At 38.7% G+C, this 12,781-nt stretch overlaps 1 protein-coding gene and 1 long non-coding RNA gene across 2 annotated transcripts in view; both read right to left on the bottom strand.

The window, feature by feature from the left end:
• Positions 1-692, bottom strand: part of LOC144655583 (uncharacterized) — a 39,795-nt gene extending 39,103 nt beyond the window's left edge. Inside the window, exon 1 of the mRNA XM_078515866.1 lies at positions 539-692. The gene's annotated coding sequence lies outside the window, so the exon portion shown is untranslated. The remainder of the gene's footprint in view (positions 1-538) is intronic.
• A 4,371-nt stretch (positions 693-5,063) lies between these two features.
• Positions 5,064-6,908, bottom strand: LOC144653501 (uncharacterized). The gene is made up of 3 exons (XR_013570754.1): positions 6,434-6,908; positions 5,710-5,789; positions 5,064-5,182 (listed from the first exon to the last, which is right to left on the bottom strand). It is a non-coding gene; the product is annotated as an uncharacterized LOC144653501 (long non-coding RNA).
• Positions 6,909-12,781: the final 5,873 nt, after the last annotated feature.

Raw genomic sequence — 12,781 nt, 5'->3', positions numbered from 1 at the left:
CAATAATAAATTACCGGTTAAAACCGGTTATCACTCCTTATTTATAACACCCCCTCCCTCCCCAACCCAGAGCTTCGCGAGGCCCTGCGAGTCACGTATTACTAGTAACAATATGTGACGTCAACAATATCTTTGCTATTGATCGATCGTATCTACTAGTAGCAGGCGAAGCTATAAGCGGGGCAGATACATTTGTATATAGGTCACTTGTTCGTAAAGTGCGATCGTCCGGGTGAGATAAGTTCTTAACAGAAATGTTGTTGGTGATCGACGTTTTGGCAACCTGAGCGGAAGTCATCTTCAGTCTTCTTTATGACTTCCGCTCCGGTCGACGTTCTTTAGCATTGGTTCGAACCATTTGCTCACAAAGGAATGCGTAACCCCTTTATCCACCTCCTTTGTGTAGGCGTATATGTCGGAATCCTTTTGTAGAACGAGGCATAACGCAATAAGTAGGCTTATTCTTATTTTATGTAAGCTTTTAAAATACAAAAATAATTAGTAGCCCTTGATTATTGATAATACTAATTCAACCTACCTTCAGTACGAGATGTCATAATATTTTTGTTGTTGTTGTTTTGGTATTGATTTATCGGAGTGACGCACAACTACTTGCATCATCGAACGGCGTAAAGCATGAGAGCTACAGGATAAGTGGATTTCTACATGTACAGTACTATCAAAAATGTTTAAAAGACGGTTCCACAGCACTTGTTCCAACACTTGGGTAACCAAGCTTTTTTTCAGACGAGAAGTCCTGGATGCTAAACTAATTTGCATTTTATAAGTTACGGTACGAAATAAGAAAACACTGGGTAGGAAAAACTTCTGCCGTTGCTAGGATATTTTAGTTTTTGGCTAATCACTAAACCGAACAAACAATGGGTACTGTTTCTCAATTTCGTGTTGAGCTCGTAAGATCAATAAGCACTCTCGATCCCCTAGTTAGGTATGAAAAAGGCGACAAACTCGAGCCTCTCCCCACAGGGACCGTTATCGGAGTAGCGCTGGCTGGTGGTGTTTCACTATGAAAAAAGACAAGGCTGGAGACTGGGATAGCGAACGGTCGTCGATCGTTTGAAGGCCAAAGTATTCTCGAAGAATGGACATAAACGCTTCAAATCAAGATCAGCGGTACCGCGGATAGTTCCTTTCTTTGTTACATATCAACTGGCTTTCAAATTCAACTGCAACCGCATGAAAATCGCTCGTTTCCCACCTGAAATTCGACCCTTTCGCTTCGCCATTATGAATACAGCCAACGGTTCAGATAACAGATTCGAAAATCAAAGCGAGACACTTCCCCCCCCCCCCCCCCCCCAGCAAAAGAACATTGAATCTCGCGCAAGATCGAACGGAAGGCCTGAAGGCTCTTACCGAAAGTGCTAGCACTTTTTTTGGCATTTTTTGGCTTCGCGAGCATTTTTTTTTTACATTTTATCCCAAAAAGCACTGCTAGCATTATTTTGGATTTTCGACTGACTATTTGTCTAATTATGTGTTAAAAAGCACAATCTGACTTTATTTATGGCGTCCAAAGATGCATTAGCCCTCAATTTAGTCAAGGGAGCCGTGGAGGCCTGGGGAATAGGTTTGATACGTCAGTGGTTGCCTTCTAGAAACCCAGTCAATCACACTCGTTTCAAGATGACGTCATCCACGTTGTCATCGAGGAACAATGAAAGTCAGCCAGCCAGGGCAGAGATAGCTCGAGAGCGTATTCTGACACCAAACATTGATCGTTACATTTTATTGTTGAAAAATGTAACTGAAAATCTGAAAAATGTAATATTCTATGTTTAAAAAAATCGGAAAAAAGTGAGCATTTTTATGTTACCCACGAGCACTTTTTAAAAAAATTAGCATTATTTTAGCACTTTTTCGGCAAAAAACGAGCACTTCTTTTAGCATTTAATGCTTTTTTTACGAGCACTTTCGGTAAGAGCCTAAAGGCCTGATAGTTTAATTGTAAGCGCAATCTCATCCCGTTGGTCGGTATATTCGGTCACACTAACCGGATTTTCCTACAGATGGTAGGCATCCTCTATTAATTACCACAAAATATTATTTACATCAACAACTTTAGTTCAAACTAAAGCCAATGAGGAAAACAAAGCGAATGTTTAGGCAGGGACCTGCAACCAAAATCTCTGCTAAGGGACGGACCATTATTTTCTTGGAGGGGGAGGGGGGAGGGGGGATGAAAAATTTTCCTCTGCAAACTTTTTTTTTTAGTTTATGTACCTCTGCAAACATTTTTTTTCGAAATTCTAACTATTTTTTGTTATACATATCGTGTTTGCAGACAATTTATTTGGTCTTTTTAGGCCCTGCAAACAATTTTTTCAATATTTTTCATTCCCCCCCCCCCCCCTCCAAAAAAATAATGGTCAGTCCCTAATTTCATAGATCAACCCAAAGAAGGATCTGGTGCCACGATGAGCAAAGTGCGCAATCTCGTCCCAGTGTCTTTAAGCTTTAACCACTGACGAGAAAGCCCTGGAACGAGGTTGCCCAACTTGCACATCACTCTCGTCCCCATAGCCCTTTCCTTTTTGTCTTAGCAGACTAGGCCTTGGCACGATAAAACGAAGGGCTAAATTCGAATTTATTTTGATTGGCTGTTTGGAACAAAGAATTCCTAAATGGAAGTCAAAAGCGTAACGACTCTCTCATACATCCTTTTGAAACATCGTGACGGCATACATGAAGACCGGAAGTCCTAGAATCTAGGACTGAAAATCCTGTCTCTCCAGAGCCCTTCGATTTCTCGTGCCAAGGCCCAGACGGCTAAGAGAAACGAAAGGGCTATGGGGACGAGACTGGCACATCGAACCTCAATTTTCTCTTACATGTATACTTGAATTGCATTAAACGTCTACCTTTATTGACAAGTCTCTACCAGTTTCTGCTTTGTGTTGGATGCAATGAATTCTTTTCAATGTACCAAATCAAACACCAACACATTGTTGAATACATCTTACACTTATGTTCGCAGGAACTTAAGTAGTAATAAAATAAGAGTTCAGGTTCAGGGATCAGGGGATACAGTGACGTCACAATACCCCCAGGGATTACGTCATCAAAATGATCTAAAAATAGAAGAATGACCTCATTGAGGGGGAGGGGGCGTAGGGGAGTAAATGACGTAATGGTGTTATTTTTAGTCATGGGGAGGTAGATTAAATAATTGATACAGTGATGTAATGATTTTATTTTTAGTAACAAAGTCATTTGATTAAAAGTAAATAAAAATAAGTCATGAGAGAATTTCGCCGGAAAATGTTTTATCTGTTAATACTTCGAATGGTTGCTAAACAACAACCACATTTTTTTCAACAAACGATTAATGTGAAGAAACCCCTGGTGGTGCTCTTTGATGTCTATGAGCAAATGATCACGGATGGTGTTATGAACTGGGGGCGTTTATTTGTTTTCATTCGCTATGCAGAATGTTTCAATTTACAAAGACAGCAATGGAACATGCTACTCGCCTTCATAGAAAGCAAACATCCCCTAGCACTACCGAGTTTGTGGACTCTGATTGCATGTTTATTTATAGATATGACCTCATAGGGAGAGACAGAGTTTTATAAAATGGAGTTGATTTGTGCTGGAATTAATCATAATAGCGATTACATGACCAAGTGAAGAGATGAGCTGCTGTGGGTCCACACCTTCATTTTCCCTTAAAAACCTACTTCGAAAAGTTCGCTGTGTATTAGCTTGTTGTGGGGGAAAGGTTATAATACAGAACTCAGAGTTGGATGGAGAGGGAGGAAATCAACAAACTACTGACAAAGTTGTACTACAACATCAGTGAGGGAGAGAGTCTTGGAAGTGCAGAGAAATTGTTTCGCAACGCAAAGAAGATAAAACCAAAGATAACACGAAGACAAGTGCAGGAGTGGTTGAGCACCCAGGATGTGTATACTCTACACAAACCTGCCCGGAAGCGCTTCAAGCGAAATAGAGTTATGGTGGGAGGAATAGATCAAATATGGGAAATGGATCTGGTCGACCTCCAATCTATTAAGAAATATAATAACAATTTCAAGTACATTTTAACAGCTATTGACTGTTTTTCAAAGTTCGCATGGGCACAACCTCTGAAAGACAAAACAGGAAACTCGATTGTTGAAGCGGTTAAGGAGATATTTAAATCAGGGCGAAAACCTTTAAAACTTCACACAGATCAGGGTAAAGAATTTACTAATAGGTTATTTCAAAAGTTTTTAAAGGATAACAATATTTCTTTCTTTACAACGTTCAATGCACAGACCAAGGGAAGTATTATTGAAAGATATAACAGAACGCTGAAAACAAAAATGTGGAAATATTTTACGTGGAAAAATACATTAAAATATGTAGACGTTCTACCGAAACTTTTGCAGAGCTATAATAATTCTTTTCATCGCAGTATTAAGACAAAACCAGTACTTGTAAGTAAAGCTAATGAAAGTAAGGTGTGGCATACTTTGTATGATGAAAAACCCTCCAAAGTAGTCTTCAAGTTTAAGGTTGGAGAACAAGTGCGAATTTCAAAAGCAAAGCGAACTTTTGAGAAAGGGTACCTTCCTTCGTGGACCACTGAGATTTTTACAATATCAGAACGACTACCGAGAAACCCTCCTGTTTACAAATTGAAAGAGTTTGATGGAGAAGAACTAGAGGGAACGTTTTATGAAAAAGAGTTAGTAAGAGTAGTGAAAAAGGCAGATGATTTGTATAAAATAGAAAAAATTTTAGGTAAACGTAAGCGAGGAAAACATGTTGAATATCTTGTTAAATGGGTTGGATACCCTGAGAAATACAATAGCTACGTGTCTAGTAAGGATTTAAATAAAGTATAAAAGCATATGAAAAACAACTTTTGTATCATTCACTCTGTTGATGCGAGCAATGGCTAAGCAAAAGCAGTTTTATATGACCCTCCCCAGCAATAGTTCAATGTCGATTTACCCGGATAATACTCTCACTGAGTATCGAGTTAAACTTCCAGAGACTATAATACTACAAGGGGATTGGGAGGTTGGACTCGCGAGTATCACCTTTCCACACACCTGGTTCAACATTCAATCTGGAAAGAGCAACTTTATGTACTATGATGCCAATGAGGGCGATTGGTTGGTGGGTCTTCCTCCTGACGGATACTATCACACCATACCAAGTGTGATTAATGCTATCATGAAAGAAATCAATGGTCAAAAACGAGAAAATGTGTACATACAACTTTCATTTGATGCCATGTCGGAGAGGGTCACTGTAACCTTGGAGAATGGAAGTAAGCTCCACTTGGGGGAGAATTTAGGTTTGATGCTGGGTTTCGGAGGCGAGATTACCTTAACGGAAACTACAACGGCCCCCTACATCTCGGATGTAAGTGATGGGATACAATCAATATACATTTACTCCAATATAGTAGATAGTCAAATTGTTGGTGACGTGAGAGCACCCTTGCTACGTATAGTCCCCGCCGAGGGTAACAATGGGAGTATTATCAATAAAAACTTTGACAACCCTCAATATCTTCCGGTTGGTACAAAAGAATTTGAGACGATAGAACTGCTTATAAGAGATGACGTGGGAAGAAAAATATCATTTGAACGTGGACGAGTTGTGATCACATTGAGTTTTAGACTCCGTCAATCACCATACTTCAGCTAAACATGAGAAGGACAATGAACAAACAATACGGAGGTGACTTACCAGTATTTCGCGGAAGCTCATTCCAAAGAGGTTATGGACTAGGGTCTTTTTTCAAGTCTCTAGCGAGATCTGCCATACCACTTTTAAAAAAAGGAGCAAAAACAGTGGGAAAGGCACTGCTTAATACAGGAGCAGATATTGCAAAAGATATCGCCTCGGGTAATAATCTCCAAGAATCTTTAAACACTCGAGTGAATCAAACTATTAAAGGGTTGGGAGGTGCACGTAAAACAATGAATCAAAATGGAAGAGGAATGCGACAACACTCGACCGGGAGAAAAACTATAAAAAGGAAAGCACCACAGCAGAAGGTCATTAAACGTGGAGCAAAGAAAGCGAAAGGATCAAGAACAGTGCAAGATATATTTTCTTAAGTATGGCCTTTGTACATGCTGAATCGACTCCTTGTACAAAGAGTGAGTTAGATCTCTTCACCACTCCTGCAACGCAGGTTGCAATAAAAAAAGGGATGTGGATTGATCATCAACCAATCTCTAGTTTAAACAGCAGCGCCCCCATAGAGTTCAAAATCGCGGGAACAGATGATTACCTCGATCTTTCAAAGACAATGCTAGTGATGAAGGTAAAAATCACAAAACGTAATGGGACAGATCTTGGAAGTGGAGAGAAGACCGCACCGGTGAACAATTTCCTGCAAAGTCTCTTTAAACAAGTGGATGTTTTTTTAAATGGTATACAAGTAACGCAATCAACAGGGACTTACGCTTATCGAAGTTACTTGGAGACGCTTCTCAATTTTGGTCCAGCGGCAAAATCATCTCAACTCACCGCAGGGCTCTTTTACAAGGATACCGCTGGTCAAATGAACAGCCTTGATCCCACAGTGGCTGAAGGTGGAAATGAAGGCCTGAAAAAACGCTACAGTTTCACAAAGGAAAGCATGTTAGTAGATCTCTCAGGCCCTCTGTTCTGTGATATTTTCTTTAGTGATCGACTGCTTCTAAATCAAGTCGATGTCAGCATAAAGCTTTCACCGAACCGAAGCAATTTCTGCATTATGTCTGGTGAAGCGGCTGCGGATTACAAGATTGTGATGCAAAGTGCAGTGTTAAAAGTAAGAACAGTGAAAATTAGTCCCGTTATAAAACTTTCTCACACGAAGGAGCTTCAAAGTGGAAATACAGCAAAATACCCCATTAGGAGGGTAGAGTGTAAGGCTTTCACAATCCCCTCGAGTAACCCCTCCATAAACAAGAGTGATTTGTTTAATGGTAATGTTCCGAAGAGGATTGTCTTAGGGCTGGTGGAAAGTGAAACTTTCAACGGAGATTATAAAAAAACCCTTACAATTTCCAGCTTTATAACATGACCTCAGTGAGTGTCACAATAGATGGTGAGCAAAGACCACTGAAACCGATTAATTTAAAATTAACATCTGCGGGTGGTCGAAATTTCATTGAGGCGTATAACACGCTGTTCACCGGAACTGGAATTTTGAACCACGATAGCGGCAATGATATTTCGAGAGATGATTATTATCAAGGATATGGAGTTATTTGTCTGGATTTAACCCCCGATGCCTGTTCAGCCTCGGATCACTTTAACGAAAGAAATAAAGGTAACCTCACACTTGAAATGCAGTTCAGTCGTGGGCTACCTTCAGCTGTAAACCTGATTGTCTACGGTGAGTTTGAATCGCTTATAGAGCCTGATCAAGGTCGCCACGTCATTTACGACTTTTCAAGTTAACTTCAACGAGTATGAACACAAGAATGATAGGTGAAGTGATCGCCACTGATAGAATAACCGCTGGAAAGTTTACTGGTGTGTTTGCAGCTAATGAACTACCGCGAAAAATTGAGAAGTTTCCATGCGGAATCATCGCTAATACTGACCCGAATTTCAAGCCTGGACAACACTGGATTGCTTTTTATTTAACAACTCCGAACAGTGGCGAATTTTTTGACAGCTATGGCAATCAACCTAGTTTTTATAGTAGGAACTTTGAGACTTTTCTGCAGCATACGGTTTCAGAATGGACCTTTAACTCACATGTATTGCAAAGTACCTTCACTAATGTATGCGGAGAGTATTGTATATTTTATTTGATGCACCGATCGCGAGGTGTCAGCATGAACAATATTGTGAAAGTGTTTTCAAACAATAGACAATTAAATGATGAGAGTGTGTATAAGTTTGTGGCACGCTTCTTTCCGTAAGCGTGGGAGTGTTTTGATTGAATAATAAATGTTATTGCAAACAGAAAACCACTCAGTGTCGCATTAAATCTTTTTTTATTTAAAGTATGAACACTCTCTAATACAAAAATAAAAACAGTGCTTTCAAAGTGAGTTCAGTCATATGAAATCCAGTTTATATCTCTTTTAGCAGTTGGGGGGACTCTTTTCATCCGTCTCGGGGTGGGAATATTTCCTCTCGGTTTTGCTGAAGACGGTGGTGTTGGAAATAAGGGACTAACACCCTTCGAAGCCGGAGCTGCTGGTGGTGTCAAAGCAGGCAGTTTCTCTATTTTATAACGATTCATCTGTTTTCTCAAGTCATCATTTCTGACAAAACCCTCGGGAGTGTTTATTTTTGCTAGCGTTTTGGTAAACGCTTCTCTACCGAGAGGTTTAAATCCCTTACGCGAGCGAAGCGAGTCGTTTACTAAATCAGCGATACTGGAACCTGCTATCGGACTGCCACCGATACTGACTTGTCCTTTATGATCCCAGCTAAGCTCTTCGGGGTTTCGTTTGAGCCAAGTCAGCAAACCCTGCGCTTGAGATTTGTATGTTTTCGGAACAGTTTGTAAAATATCGGCTTCAGTGATTCGTTCTTTCCCCGCGGGAGTTGTATTGTCCCGAACCGATTCATTTAACACTTCATTAGAACTTGAAGTTTCCTTCCCTTCTTCAGATGGCTGAATGCGCACTGTGGGAACGACATTTTCTTTCTGAGATTGAAGATTCAAGTAGCGCTGAAGCATTTGATCATACTGCTGTGTTTTAATTTCCGCTGGTAGTTTTTCATCAGCTAAAACACCATCCATTTGTTCGCGTAATTGTGTTAAACTATTCACATGAGGTGTTGTTTGTAGTTGATTACGTAACTCCAACGCCTTTACAAATTCCTCAGGAACTAATAACATCTTGCGAGCGTGTTTCATTCTGTAAACAGAGCAGCTAGTGTACTCAGTGCCGGTGGGAGAAGATATGATAACAGGTTACCGCCGCGCTGAGTTAAATACTCTTTCTTTCGCTTCAAAGGCGTTTTCTTGTCAGCCAATTCCCGCAGTAGCACTCTAAATCGTCGAAGACGTTTCAGTTCTAATTCATTTAGTTCAACCTCTCCTTTTAACACATTAAGTGCCACTTCACAAATACATTTGACCAATTCGTTGTCCCCATGCTCTATCAACGCTCGACGTTGTTTGTTATTACATTTCGCCAACACGTGAAGGAAATGTAAATTATCCTCTAAACGCTTCGACATGGTGAAGTAAACTAACTAGGAACGTTTGTTTACAAAACTTATATGCGTTTCACATATGCAATTTGCTGTTCCCCGGGGAAAATCATTGTCCTCAAGCGACAGTTCTCTGCTGTGAGCGCATGTAAATCTATCAAAAAGTAAGAATACGGTTTCTCAACAGCATCTTTGAAACTCTCCATGACATAGTTAGTCGCATTTGGAAATGCCTGTCTCGCCAAAGTGCTGATTCCTAACGAATCTCTAGGGTTTTTAAACACGACTATGTAATGAGCATTGAGAGATATTGTTCTGGCATGTTTTCCAGGAGGGAATAAATTTTGCACAATAAATATCGTTGTAATATCCCTGTGATGACAGCCTTTCGTTATTAGATCGACCATACGAGGTTCATTCGCCAATGCAGACATCTGATCATCGAGAACTAATAACCCTTTCTTATTCTCGAATAAACTGTAGATATCTTCAGGGAATCCTTCCACAAATTGTATATTTTCTCTTTCTTGTTTCATTTCTATGAACAGTGGTTGAAATTCACCATAGGAATAGATAATTCGATGAAATGGTTCATCAAACATTTCCTCTGCATGTTGAAGCAGGCGTCTTGTAAAGAAAGTTTTACCCGAGCAAGAAGCGCCCGCTATAAGTATATTGCAGGGTGTTTTGAAAGAGAGGTCCATCACGTTTGAAATTCCGTGAAAACTGCAATCACTTCAATGGAGTTCGGATATTTATAGTTTAATTTCCAATCTAAGGAAAAAAAACAAATAAATAATTTTTTCCACCGGTTTTGTTTTAACATTTTTATCTCCAGCTAAAAAAAAATCATAAACATTTTTCTCTCTCTAAGTTTTTTTAAAGTTAAAATCCACCTTTAGACAAAAAGAAAGATCAATTTTTTGGAGAGAGTTATTTTGAGATGATCTTTTTCTTCGAGTCAAAAAATATAAAGTTTTTAACTTAAAAACTTTATCTTAGTAAAAATATCACGATTTTTTTTTCTTCTAGAAGTCGTTTTTATTACTTCAAATTGTTACCTTGAAAAAAAAATAAAAGAAACTTTCCAGAGAGAGATTTTTTACAAACCAAAAAACTTTTTCTTTCTCTCAAACTCATCTCAAAATATCAAGATAATTTTTTCACACCGAGTATGCGAGCAAAAGTATTAAGCGAAGTAATATTCAAATTTTTCATTTACAAACAGACCGATATGAAATAAGCTTTGTTTGGAAACAAAGAACGCTTTTACAGTAATTTTTCCCAGGGTTATTGGTTAGCCAATCGAGTAAAACTATTCAAATCCCATTAAGATCCTTAATGAGTTCACTGAACTTTCTATATTCGTTAACTGAAACAGTGGATTGGTATGAAAATGATGATCTTACCTCATGTAGCTTTCATATGTTGGCCCACTCGACACTCACGCCGGACTCACGCCAATCGTCATCCGCTTATTTTGAATGTTAAGTACACGCTTTTGTTTTCTTTCCTGAGTTCTTTATTGCTTGCTTCACATAGCTAGAGTTTCTAGCGTGAAGCGCTTTTATACATGCTAGATTACATCATAACTAAACTTAGAACTTATCTCATGTTAACAAGCACCTGTACCTTATCTTCATAAAGTCAATTTCTATTTTTAGCGGTGATCTCATTTTAAGATAACAACAGTAAACTGTCTGCATTATCGTGTTTCATAATTATGCATAAACTCCATAAACTAATATGTGCTCATGCCTCATGTATTTATTTTGAAACTCAGTGTATATACTCGAAAATGGATTACACTAACATTAGCAAGTGAACTTTTGTAGAATGTTTTTAGGGAAAAGATATGTTACACGCGCGCGCTCTCTCCGCGCGAGACGCGTTCGCAGAGAAACACAGAGCTAAAATGCCCCGCATGTCTCCTTTGCCCTATTTGTCCTTGTTATGTCCTTTCTGCCCTTATTTTGTCCTTTTTGTTCTTATTTTGACCTTTCTGTCCTTCAGTAGCGTCTATATTAGTTAAGGATATTAACAAAATTCTGTCATTTGCGTCAATATTCCATGCCGTTAACATGGTTAGAAGAGTTTGCCGAGACTGTCCGGTCCCAGGATGTGGAGCAAAATATCTCGTGAAATTATCTAACCATCTTACTAATGTTCATCAGCTGGATCACAATCAAAGAAGAAAGTGGCTACAAGAAGCAAAATTACAACCAAAAGTTAAAGTAATCATCTATCAAAACACTGAGAACAACCAAAAATTTAAAGCGTGTTTCATGCCTCCTTCTACCCAACAGCAAGACACTGGCATTAACTACCAGTTATCCACACCAAGAAAATCAAGGGATTTATTGAAAAACAAAAGTAAAGACATTCGAAAAACAGAGAAGATTAGCAAACGGTCTAAAATAACAACACCTCAACGTCCACGGTGGCTTTCTCTGTAATGTCCATGCATAAATATTTGTTGTTTTATGACACGTACCGTCTACGTCTTAGTCTGTTATTACAATCTTTGTTTGAAGGAATGTTACTGCAACTCTATTATATTAATACAAGTGCATTAAAGTAAGAAATTGAGTAATTTTCTTCGGTTTATTTCCTCTGAAAAACTTTCTTAATTAAAATAAACATTTAAATGGCAACTCGTGTGGACATTTTATGGCATTTGCATCTCCTTCAAAACAAAGAGGGGTACTGGTCCCATGGGTGTTATTATACCACAAAAGATCAAAAAGCTTTTTGGCAGTTTATGAAGTAAATCTGTAGAATAAAGAAAAGACATCATATCATAAGGTTTATTTATTGAAAACAATCAATTTGCCTCAAAAGTGAACTATAATGGTAGAGATAACTTAAACTTGTACATGTCTTTGTAAGTAGAACTCAAGTAATTACATATAATCATAGCATCCCAGTGTCAGGCAGTCGTCTCCACTCTCATATTCTCTCCGTTGAGCATCTTTGTACAGCAAAAAGGCAGACGTTTCATCCACTTTTAAAAGATTAAGTAAATACTTAAACCACGAGTATTCCAAATACAAATCTAGTTTTGACAATGTCTCTTTTTCAATTGCAGTCCATAGTTTATCTATATTTAAATGCTCTTTCGCTAGGTCGTAGTATCTGATCCAATTTTCCTCTTCTTCAACCATCAAGCAATCGTGATGTAGCTGACTCGGATCGTCTAACTCACATCCTTCACAGCATTTTCTAGCCTCTTCATAAACAAGATGATTCATCTGCCTCGCAAAAATGTCCTGTATGATGTCCGCTATTTTATTTCTCATGAGATGAGCTCTAAGACAGATTTCATCCACAAGCAAAGTTTCACTTTGGTTTGACATGATTTCTGGACAGCGAAACAAGTTTATCACCACTTTTATAATGAAAAATTCATAGATTGCTGTGGTTAAAAATAAAATCATTACATCACTGTATCAATTATTTAATCTACCTCCCCATGACTAAAAATAACACCATGACGTCATTTACTCCCCTACGCCCCCCTCCCCCTCAATGAGGTCTTTCTTCTATTTTTAGATCATTTTGATGACGTAATCCCTGGGGGTATTGTGACGTCACTGTATCCCCTGATCCCTGAACCTGAACTCTTATTTTATTACTACTAACT

This window comes from Oculina patagonica, chromosome 5, assembly GCF_052425735.1.
Source record: "Oculina patagonica isolate OP01 chromosome 5, crgOcupat, whole genome shotgun sequence".
Classification (NCBI taxonomy): Eukaryota; Metazoa; Cnidaria; class Anthozoa; order Scleractinia; family Oculinidae; genus Oculina; species Oculina patagonica.
This window is presented reverse-complemented; position numbering and strand designations above follow the sequence as displayed.